Source organism: Oncorhynchus kisutch, unplaced genomic scaffold, assembly GCF_002021735.2.
Source record: "Oncorhynchus kisutch isolate 150728-3 unplaced genomic scaffold, Okis_V2 scaffold3931, whole genome shotgun sequence".
NCBI classification, from domain to species: Eukaryota; Metazoa; Chordata; class Actinopteri; order Salmoniformes; family Salmonidae; genus Oncorhynchus; species Oncorhynchus kisutch.
This window is the reverse complement of record NW_022265876.1, coordinates 51,200-63,492: the sequence shown is the minus strand read 5'-3', so window position 1 is coordinate 63,492 and position 12,293 is coordinate 51,200. Positions and strand designations below refer to the sequence as shown.

At 44.3% G+C, this 12,293-nt stretch overlaps 1 pseudogene; it reads left to right on the top strand.

The window, feature by feature from the left end:
• The first annotated feature begins 2,400 nt into the window (after positions 1–2,400).
• On the top strand, positions 2,401–2,810 carry LOC109876840 (histone H3, embryonic-like; annotated as a pseudogene).
• The last annotated feature ends 9,483 nt before the right edge of the window (positions 2,811–12,293 follow it).

Below are 12,293 nucleotides of genomic sequence, written 5' to 3'. Positions count from 1 at the left end.
AGCTACAACATGTGTATGGACCAATAACATCTGCTTAAAATGTGTATGGACCAATAACATCTGCTACAACATGTGTATGGACCAATAACATCTGCTACAACATGGGTATGGACCAATAACATCTGCTACAACATGTGTATGGACCAATAACATCTGCTTAAAATGTGTATGGACCAATAACATCTGCTACAACATGGGTATGGACCAATAACATCTGCTACAACATGGGTATGGACCAATAACATCTGCTACAACATGTGTATGGACCAATAACATCTGCTACAACATGTGTATGGACCAATAACATCTGCTTAAAATGTGTATGGACCAATAACATCTGCTACAACATGTGTATAGACCAATAACATCTGCTTAAAATGTGTATGGACCAATAACATCTGCTACAACATGTGTATGGACCAATAACATCTGCTACAACATGGGTATGGACCAATAACATCTGCTACAACATGTGTATGGACCAATAACATCTGCTTAAAATGTGTATGGACCAATAACATCTGCTACAACATGTGTATGGACCAATAACATCTGCTACAACATGTGTATGGACCAATAACATCTTCTACAAAATGTGTATGGACCAATAACGTGATTTGATTTGATACGTAGCCGATGTAGATGCCCAGTAGCTCTGCTTTGGTTAAAGGGACCCTGGTCATGACGTCAACATGGCTGCTCCAGGGCAGGTCCTAATAATACATGGAGTGGATCTGACTTTTTAGGAACTCAAGCACAAGTTAGATATCACTGTTGGAGCTAGGAACACACAGCATGATAGATATCACTATTGGAACTAGGAACATAAACATGATAGATATCACTGTTGGAGCTAGGAACACACAGCATGATATATATCACTGTTGGAGCTAGGAACACAAACATGATAGATATCACTGTTGGAACTAGGAACATAAACATGATAGATATCACTGTTGGAGCTAGGAACACACAGCATGATAGATATCACTGTTGGAGCTAGGAACACACAGCATGATAGATATCACTGTTGGAGCTAGGAACACAGCATGATAGATATCACTGTTGGAGCTAGGAACACAAACATTATAGATATCACTGTTGGAGCTAGGAACACAAACATTATAGATATCACTGTTGGAGCTAGGAACATAAACATGATAGATATCACTGTTGGAGCTAGGAACATAAACATTATAGATATCACTGTTGGAGCTAGGAACACACAGCATGATAGATATCACTGTTGGAGCTAGGAACATAAACATGATATATCACTGTTGGAGCTAGGAACACACAGCATGATAGATATCACTGTTGGAGCTAGGAACATGATAGATATCACTGTTGGAGCTAGGAACACACAGCATGATAGATATCACTGTTGGAGCTAGGAACATAAACATGATAGATATCACTGTTGGAGCTAGGAACACACATGATAGATATCACTGTTGGAGCTAGGAACATGAACATGATAGATATCACTGTTGGAGCTAGGAACACACAGCATGATAGATATCACTGTTGGAGCTAGGAACATAAACATGATAGATATCACTGTTGGAGCTAGGAACACACAGCATGATATATATCACTGTTGGAGCTAGGAACACAAACATGATATCACTGTTGGAGCTAGGAACACAAACATGATAGATATCACTGTTGGAGCTAGGAACACACAGCATGATAGATATCACTGTTGGAGCTAGGAACATAAACATGATAGATATCACTGTTGGAGCTAGGAACACACACATGAGAGATATCACTGTTGGAGCTAGGAACACACACATGAGAGATATCACTGTTGGAGCTAGGAACACAAACATGATATCACTGTTGGAGCTAGGAACATAAACATGATATCACTGTTGGAGCTAGGAACATAAACATGATATCACTGTTGGAGCTAGGAACATAAACATGATAGATTTGTTTTTTTAAAAATGTAACTAGGCAAGTCAGTTAAGAAGAAATTCTTATTTACAATGACAGGCCTGTACCTGCCGAACCCGGACGACGCTGGGCCGTATCTCCACATAGTTGTGTGAACAGGCGCACGTGCTCAGTGGATGTGATTTAAAGTAGTTTACAATGACGGCCTATACCTGCGGAACCCGGACGACGCTGGGCCGTATCTCCACATAGTTGTGTGAACAGGCGCATGTGCTCAGTGGATGTGGTTTAAAGTAGTTTACAATGACGGCCTATACCTGCGGAACCCGGACGACGCTGAGCCGTATCTCCACATAGTTGTGTGAACAGGCGCACGTGCTCAGTGGATGTGGTTTAATGTAGTTTACAATGGACGTTACCTGCTGCAGTGCATCTCAGTTGTTCTGTGCTCAGCGCTTTTCCCCGCCAGTTTCTCTCTGTGTATCGTACAATGCGTCCATGGCCAGAACCAAGTAAACCTCTCGCAAGTCCACCGGTGGCAAAGCACCCAGGAAGCAGCTCGCCACCAAGGCTGCGCGCAAGAGCGCCCCGGTCACCGGCGGCGTGAAGAAGCCTCACGGTTACAGGCCCGGCACCGTGGCTCTGAGAGAGAACCGAGGTTACCAGAAGTCCACTGAGCTGCTGATCCGCAAACTGGCCTTCCAGCGCCTGGTGAGAGAAATTGGCCAGGACTTCAAGACCGCCCTGCGCTTCCGGAGTTCCGCCGTGATGGCCCTGCAGGAGGCTAGCGAGGCCTACCTGGTTGGCCTGTTCGAGGACACCAACCTGTGCGCCATCCACGCCAAGAGGGTGACATCATGTCCAAGGACATCCAGCAGGCCCGCCATATTCGCGGAGAGCACGCTTAAACGATGACCCGATCTCCAAAATATCCCAAATATTTCCGTCAAAAAAGGCACAATTGTTCCATTTCTACACGCCCCTCTACATTTCCCACCATGTATGTTGTTGACGAACACGTCGTGTTCCCTGCTCTCGAGTCACCACAGACCGTGATTCGATTCCAGGCTGTATCACAACCGGCCGTGATTGTAAATAAGAGTTGGTTCTTAACTGACTTGACTAGTTAAATAAAGGGTCACATAGAAATAAAAGCTGCGTATTGCACGTTTTACTCGGCGGAATTCTAGCTTCAATATGATGTGCTAGAGAGAGGGATGTGACCACTAGAATGCGATTAGATGTATATTAGTATGCCCAGAGTAGAACAGTGAAAGGTTTTACAAAGGAGGCGAAAATACACTAGGAGTAATGAGTGATAGTGATGATATAAGGGCAAAGAGTCCCAATAATAGTGTTGGCATGGAGAATTGTCACTATGTAGCGAAGAAAAACATTGCATGCCAACTGACTTTGAAAGTCCCCACATTGCAGTGCTGCTGAGAGACTCGTGCAGAGGGGGACAACTTTACCGTGGAGCACGGAGGCCATCTAGTGGTTAAACGCGGGTACTGCCAACGTGTGAGCACGTCATAGTGGTGTAACGGATGTGAAACGGCTAGCTTAGTTAGCGATGTTCGCGCTAAATAGCGTTTCAATCGGTGATGTCACTTGCTCTGAGACCTTGAAGTAGTGATTCCCCTTGCCCTGCAAGGGCCGCGGCTTTTGTGGAGCGATGGGTAACGATGCTTCGTGGGTGACTGTTGTTGATGTGTGCAGAGGGTCCCTGGTTCGCGCCCGGGTATGGGCGAGGGGACGGTCTAAAGTTATACTGTTACAGTGGCTCCCTATTGGTATTTGATTTTCAACCCAGCGTTTCCCGAACTCCGTCCTCCAGTCCCGAAGTGGTGCACGTTGTTCTTTTTAAGAATCCAATTGTTCTTGGAATGTAAAAATGCTAGAGTCTGTCAATTACTTTGTGAAAAATCGCCATTCCATCATTCCTGTCCCATGTGACCGTTGAAGACGTGTCACGATCCTTGGTGGCAAAAACTCCCATGTTTTGATCAGATCATTTCAATTGGTCAAAAAGATGCGGTTAGGATGCTAGCGGAAACTTTAACATTCGTAATAAGCACGGTGACAAGCATTCATTGTTACAACCCTGTAATTACAGACAGCAATTACCACCAGTTAGATGTTACTATTACAGCATAACTATGAATTATTGTAATTTATTACAATATTTGTACTAAAACAGACATTCAAATGAAGCGCTACCAAATATTGAAAGGAGAGGAAGCTTTCAGAATGAAAAAAAGGAGGAAGAGGAGGCTGTCACATTGAAAGAAGAGGAAGAGGAGAGAGATGCTGTTACAGTGGAAGAGGAAGAAGGGATAGAGGGTGTTACAGTGGAAGAAGGGATAGAGGGTGTTACAGTGGATGAGGAAGAAGGGATAGAGGGTGTTACAGAGGAAGAAGGGATAGAGGGTGTTACAGAGGAAGAAGGGATAGAGGGTGTTACAGAGGAAGAGGAAGAAGGGATAGAGGGTGTTACAGAGGAAGAGGAAGAAGGGATAGAGGGTGTTACAGAGGAGGAAGTGATAGAGGGTGTTACAGAGGAAGAAGGGATAGAGGGTGTTACAGTGGAAGAAGGGATAGAGGTTGTTACAGAGGAAGAGGAAGAAGGGATAGAGGGTGTTACAGAGGAAGAAGGGATAGAGGGTGTTACAGAGGAAGAAGGGATAGAGGGTGTTACAGAGGAAGAGGAAGAAGGGATAGAGGGTGTTACAGAGGAGGAAGTGATAGAGGGTGTTACAGTGGAAGAAGGGATAGAGGATGTTACAGAGGAAGAGGAAGAAGGGATAGAGGGTGTTACAGAGGAAGAGGAAGAAGGGATAGAGGGTGTTACAGAGGAAGAAGGGATAAAGGGTGTTACAGAGGAAGAAGGGATAGAGGGTGTTACAGAGGAAGAAGGGATAGAGGATGTTACAGTGGACGAGGAAGACGGGATAGAGGGTGTTACAGAGGAAGAGGGAGAAGGGATAGAGGGTGTTACAGTGGAAGAAGGGATAGAGGGTGTTACAGTGGAAGAAGGGATAGAGGGTGTTACAGTGGAAGAAGGGATAGAGGGTGTTACAGTGGAAGAAGGGATAGAGGGTGTTACAGTGGAAGAAGGGATCAGGGTGTTACAGTGGACAAGGAAGAAGGGATAGAGGGTGTTACAGAGGAAGAGGAAGAAGGGATAGAGGATGTTACAGAGGAAGAGGAAGAAGGGATAGAGGGTGTTTCAGAGGAAGAGGAGGAAGGGATAGAGGGTGTTACAGTGGAAGAAGGGATAGAGGGTGTTACAGTGGAAGAAGGGGTAGAGGGTGTTACAGTGGAAGAAGGGATAGAGGGTGTGACAGTGGAAGAAGGGATAGAGGGTGTTACAGTGGAAGAAGGGATCAAGGTGTTACAGTGGACGAGGAAGAAGGGATAGAGGGTGTTACAGAGGAAGAGGAAGAAGGGATAGAGGATGTTACAGAGGAAGAGGAAGAAGGGATAGAGGGTGTTACAGAGGAAGAGGAGGAAGGGATAGAGGGTGTTACAGTGGAAGAAGGGATAGAGGGTGTTACAGTGGAAGAAGGGATAGAGGGTGTTACAGTGGAAGAATGGATAGAGGGTGTTACAGTGGAAGAAGGGATAGAGGGTGTTACAGTGGAAGACGAAGAAGGGATAGAGGGTGTTACAGTGGAAGAGGAGGAAGGGATAGAGGGTGTTACAGTGGAAGAAGGGATAGAGGGTGTTACAGTGGAAGAGGAGGAAGGGATAGAGGGTATTACAGTGGAAGAAGGGATAGAGGGTGTTACAGTGGAAGAGGAGGAAGGGATAGAGGGTGTTACAGTGGAAGAAGGGATAGAGGGTGTTACAGTGGAAGAGGAGGAAGGGATAGAGGGTGTTACAGAGGAAGAAGGGATAGAGGGTGTTACAGAGGAAGAAGGGATAGAGGGTGTTACAGAGGAAGAAGGGATAGAGGGTGTTACAGTGGAAGAGGAAGAAGGGATAGAGGGTGTTACAGTGGAAGAAGGGATAGAGGCTGTTACAGTGGAAGAAGGGATAGAGGGTGTTACAGTGGAAGAAGGGATAGAGGCTGTTACAGTGGAAGAAGGGATAGAGGCTGTTACAGTGGAAGAAGGGATAGAGGCTGTTACAGTGGAAGAGGAAGACGGGATAGAGAGTGTTACAGAGGAAGAAGGGATAGAGGCTGTTACAGTGGAAGAAGGGATAGAGGGTGTTACAGTGGAAGAAGGGATAGAGGCTGTTACAGTGGAAGAAGGGATAGAGGCTGTTACAGTGGAAGAGGAAGACGGGATAGAGAGTGTTACAGAGGAAGAAGGGATAGAGGGTGTTACAGTGGAAGAAGGGATAGAGGCTGTTACAGTGGAAGAGGAAGACGGGATAGAGGGTGTTACAGAGGAAGAAGGGATAGAGGGTGTTACAGAGGAAGAAGGGATAGAGAGTGTTACAGTGGAAGAGGAAGAAGGGATAGAGGGTGTTACATTGGAAGAAGGGATAGAGGGTGTTACAGTGGAAGTGGAAGAAGGGATAGAGGGTGTTACAGTGGAAGTGGAAGAAGGGATAGAGGGTGTTACAGTGGAAGAAGGGATAGAGGGTGTTACAGTGGACGAGGAAGAGGAGATAGAGGGTGTTACAGTGGAAGAAGGGATAGAGGGTGTTACAGTGGAAGAGGAAGAGGAGATAGAGGGTGTTACAGTGGAAGAGGAAGAGGAGATAGAGGGTGTTACAGTGGATGAGGAAGAGGAGATAGAGGGTGTTACAGTGGACGAGGAAGAGGGGGAGGAAGAAGATATCACATTGAAAGAAGAAGAGGAGGATGTTGTAGTGAAAGAAGAGGAAGAACCTTTTGAAGAGGAAGAGGAGGACATCTCAATGAAAGAGAAGGGGAAATACATTTTGGGAGTGTAAGAGGAGGAGGAGAGGAAGATTAACACCAGTTAGTTGTGTCATAAAAACAGGGGCACAAACTCGGCACTTGTTGAACTAATGTGTTGTTCACTACTGTAGGAATTGTTAAAGGGGCAATCTGTGATTGGTACATGCATTTTTGGAAAATGCGTTTTTTTTAAATGCACAAACACAAAAATACATGACAGTTTACAAAACTGATATAGACAACAACAACATAAGATAATATTTCATTACAAATCAAATAAACAATTTAATTGCATAGAGAAAAGTACTGGTAAGAAGTAAGAGAAAACATGAGATCTGGTTGTTTTGCAATGACTTACGACAGAATAAACAACGTAGTGAATATTTTTCTAAACTGCGTTACCCACTCCAGTCAGCAGATGGCGACGTGAGTCTTTCAGATTGTGCCTCTTGCCGTGACGTATAATCTAGTGGACGGGAAAGGACACTTCAATAACAACACGGTTACTGATTCAACTTTCTCGCTAGCCAACACAAAACGTAATATTGAAGCTTATTTTGCCATTGTTTGTATATATTCATCTCAGTGTTTTAAACACAATTCTGTTTGAGTATCTACTGGTTAAATGAACATAATTTACTTGTTACATTGGCAAATAAGGTTAAGGTTATTTCTGAGCCAATCACTAGGCTAGTCGCTAGCTGACATGCCCTGACCATGAGCTCACTTAGCTACCCTGCTAAAGAAGAAGAGGTCTGTTGCACGGAGAAAGAATCTCTGGGGCTGAACTTTGTCGTGAAAGAAGAACATGAGGATATTGCAATGAAAGGAGATGAAGACGTGTTTAGATTTAAGCAGGAGGAAGAGAATGCTATAACATTTAAAAAAGAGAAAGAACCTTGTGGAATGAAACGGGAAGAGGAGGTTCTCACATTGAAAGAGGAGGATGTTACAGTGAAAGAAGAGAAAGACACTTTAGGAGTGAAAGAGGAAGAGGGGATACAGGCTGTCACAGTGGAAGAAGAGGAGTTGGATGCTTTCAGAATTAAAAAGGAGGAAGATGAGGATATCAGCGTGGAAGAGGGGGTAGAATCTTTAAGAATCAAAAAGGAGGAAGAGGAGGTAGAACCTTTAAGAATGAAAAAGGAGGAAGAGGCCATCTCATTGAAAGAGGAAGAAGAGGGTGACGTGACAGTAAAAAAGAGGAAGAAACTTTTAGAGAGGAGGAGGGGGCTCTCTCAAACAAAGACAAGGAGGAAGGAGAGGAGGAGGAGACAGACGATCTGATTAACACCAGTGAGTATTGGATTAAAAACAGGGGCATAAACTACCCTTGTTAAGCTAATGTGTGTGTGTGGTTTTAAAGGGGCATTCTACTGGAGTTCTACACATGAATATATTGTTCAGGACTGTAGGAATTGTTAAAGGGACATGCATTTTTTACTTTTAAATTAATTGTATATAGCCTACCACAAACTTTGACCTCCCCCATTGTTTTTCCACTGCTTTAACAGCAAACAACACAGACGGAATCAAATCAAATATTATTTGTCACATGTGCCGATTCCAAAAGGTGTAGATCTTACGGTGAAATGCTGACTGACAAGCCCTTAACAAACCATGAAGTAAAAGAAAAAGACTTAAGAAAATATTTAGAAAATAAACTATTGTAAAAAAAATGTTTCTAAGTAACACAAAATAACAATAACGATAGAGATTCTGGATTCGAGTCCATGCTCTGTCGCAGCCAGCTGCGACCGGGAGACCCCTGGGGCGGCGCACAATTGGCCCATCGTTGTCCAGGTTAGGGGAGGGTTTGTCTGGCAGGGATGTCTTTGTCCCATTGCGCACTAGCGACTCCTGCGGCAGTCTTGGCGCAGTGCACGCTGACACGGTAGCCAGGTGCACAGTGTTACCTCCGACACATTGGTACTTCCCGGGTTAAGTGGGCATTGTGTCAAGAAGCGGTGCGGCTTGGTTGGGTTGTGTTTCGCCTCTCCGGAGTCCGTATGGGAGTTGCAGCGATGAGACAACACTGTAACTACCAATTGGAAACCACGAAATTGTGGAGAAAATGGGGTAAAAATATATATATAATAATAATAACGAGGCTATATACAGGGGGCACCGGCATCGAGTCAATGTGCGGGGGTGGAGGCCAGTCCAGGCAATTTGTACATGTAGGTAGGGGTAAAGTGACCATGCATAGACAAACAGTGAGCACCAGCAGTGTAAATGTACATGTAGGTAGGGGGTGGTGTCAATGTAAATAGTCTGGGTTTATTTCTTTGTACTCCCTGACGAAGGCCATGCAGCCGAAATGCGTCAGATTTTTAAAACTTTATTTCTATTGAAAATGCCATAAAAAGGCATTTTAATCGATTATATGAAGAGTGCCTTGGTCCTCCTTTCTTTTTTGATGACCAATTTACCCCTTTTACCAAAGAGCACCTTCTATCTACCAAAATGTACTATTGAGTACCTTAGTAGCGCTTCCCTTCATACTTTTTCTACTAGTCTGGGTTTCCATTTGATTGATTGTTCAGCAGTCTTATGGCCTGTGGGTGGAAGCTGCCAAGGAGCCCTTCGGAGATTGACCTGGCGTTTTGGTACAGCTTGCCGTGCGGTAGCAGAGAGAACAGTCTATGACTTGGGTGACTGGAGTCTTTGACAATGTTTTGGGCCTTCCTCTGATACCGCCTGGTATATAGTTCCTGGATGGCGTGATGTACTGGGCCCTATGCACTACCCTTTGTAGCGCCTTACGGTCGGATACCGAGCAGTTGCCATACCAGGCGGTGATGAAACCAGTCAGGATGCTCTCGATGATCCAGCTGGAAAACCTTTTGAGGAACTGGGGACCCATGCCAAATTTTTTCAGTCTCCTGAGGGGGAATAGGTGTTGTCCGCACATGCGCTGAGTACACTTCCTGGTAATCTGTCTGGCCACACAGCCTTGTGAATGTTGACTTATTTAGAGGTCTTGCTCACATCGGCTACGGAGAGCGTCATCACACAGTCATCCAGGAACAGCTGGTGCTCTCATGCATGCTTCAGTGTTGCTTGCCTCAAAGCGAGCATAAAACGCATTTAGCTCGTCTGGTAGGCTCGCGTCACTGGGCAGCTCGCGGCTGGGTTTCCCTTTGCAGTCTGTAATAGTTTGCAAGCCCTGCCATGCCACCACCGACGAGCATCAGAGCTGGTGTAGTAGGATTCAATCTTAATCTTGTATTGACGCTTTGCCTGTTTGATGGTTTGTGTTAGGGCATAGTGTTAGGGCATAGCAGGATGTCTTATAAGCTTCTGGATTAGTGTCTCGCTCCTTGACAGCTCTAGCCTTTAGCGCGGTGCGGATGGTTTAAGACACTGCATCTCAGTGCAAGAGGCGTCACTACAGTTTCTGGTTCGACTCCAGGCTGTATCACATCCGGCCGTGATTGGGAGTCCCATAGGGTGGCGCACAATTGGCCCAGTGTCGTCCGAGTTTGGCCATGGTAGACAGTCATTGAAAAAAATAATTTGTTCTTAACTGACTTGCCTAGTTAAATAAAGGTTACACACACACAACACACTGACCAAAAAGTTATTTTGTTGGCCAGTAAACATAATCAAAACCTATTTCTTACTTCATGTTTCGTTGTTAAGTCGTTTCATTCTCAACCAGGATTTCTCATACTAATGGAACGCAGTTTGGGTCTTTGCATGTCAAATAACACTATTTGACGTGTCCAATAAGCTTGTTGACCAATCAGGACCTGAATATGACGTCACATAATATTTTAACGTGTTCACTAATTGTTTTAACGTAGTTATTACACATTGATTACACTGATCACTCGAATTTAGTTTGTCACAACGATTCATCGATACATATGCTATGATGCTGGTAAAGTTGTCTCGGGCATCTACAGTGCTGGACATTTAAAAAAAGCTAGGTAGCTCATGGATGCAAACAATGTTCTTCCCCAAAAACACAGCAAAACGACAATCTGTTTCAGTAGCTATAGTTAGCTAGCTAACTATATAGCTCGGTGTCATCATCTAAAATAACCCCAATTTATAAGGCAGTTCTTATGTGATTAATGGTGGTTGGACCCATCTATGTGAAGCTAGCCACAAGAAGGATTAGCCGCATTAGTGGACTTTGCGGTTAGCCTTCAAAATAAAAGTATGGCATAATTCTACTATTTGTATTAATTTGCATTACTGTCAATTACATACTTTTATTTGGAAGGCAAACTGCAAATTCCACTATTGTGCCTAATCCTTATTGTGGCTAGCTTCACAACATATAACCCGGTACTGTCGAACCTCACTAGTCAGATGAAGTTAGCTTTGGGCAACAGGGTTAAGTAGCTGGTTAGCTATTTATTTTCATGAAATAAAGTTCAATTTCAATAGGCGAACAACAAGTGGCAACCTAGCTAATAGTTACAAGGACACTACCTAAATCATTGCTAAGAATAATGAAAATTACTGCAGTTTCTACTGGTCATTGTTTTCAGGCTGGTTGTATTGATGCTAGCTAAAGCTAGCTACCCCAGAAGTTACAGGCGAACAAATTCTGCTTTATTACCAACGCGGTATTGTAAACACATCGTTCCTGGCCTGTGTTTTCTTGTTTGCAGACGTTTTTTGTACAGCTTTGACAGTGCTACTGTATATTCTTTGACACGCAAAGACCCAAGTGGCGTTCCATAGTATGTATGTCTTGAAGCTAATAGCAGTGACGCTATTACTGTGTAACTCCGGTAGGGCCACACCGGAAAAAATAACTCACTTGGTAGTGTGTACCGCTCCTCCACCTGTCGGCGAAAGCCAACATCACCCACGACAGAGAACGGTTGATTGTCAAGGGCAATGAATTCCATTGTCTTGGCTTTAATGGATTTCGCCTTTTGAGTTGTCTCGCTGAAATGTTCTTACTCTTTCAAATGACTGCTCGACTTGTTGTCTGCTCGATCCACACAGCAGACATTGTGGGCTAGGTTAGGAATGCTGTGCTGCACGTGTAGCGCAAAATTATTACGTGGCCTCACTACGTCATCTACCTACGTTATATAGGAATGGCACGTCAGCTTTGACATCGGGTTTGCACATCAGTGTTAAACTAGACATCGGGCCGATACCGATGTTGGCATTTTTAGCTAATATTGTCCGATTCCGATATGTTCACTGATATGTCGTGCATCCCTAGTAGCATCCATGTTATCTGAACTCTTCCGTATTGAGCTAGTCACTGGTACTTCCTGCTTTAGTTTTTGCTTGTAAGCTGGAATCAGGAATATAGAATTATGGTCAGGTTTGCCAGATGGAGGGTGAAGGAGAGCTTTGTATGTGTCTCTGTCTGTGGAGTGAAGGTGGTCTAGAGTTTTTTTTCCCCTCTGGTTGCACATGTGACATGCTGATAGAAATTAGGTAAAACGGATTTAAGTTTGCTTGCATTAAAGTCACTGGCCACTAGGAGCGCCACTTCTGGATGAGCATTTTCTTGTTTGCTTATGGCCTTATAGAG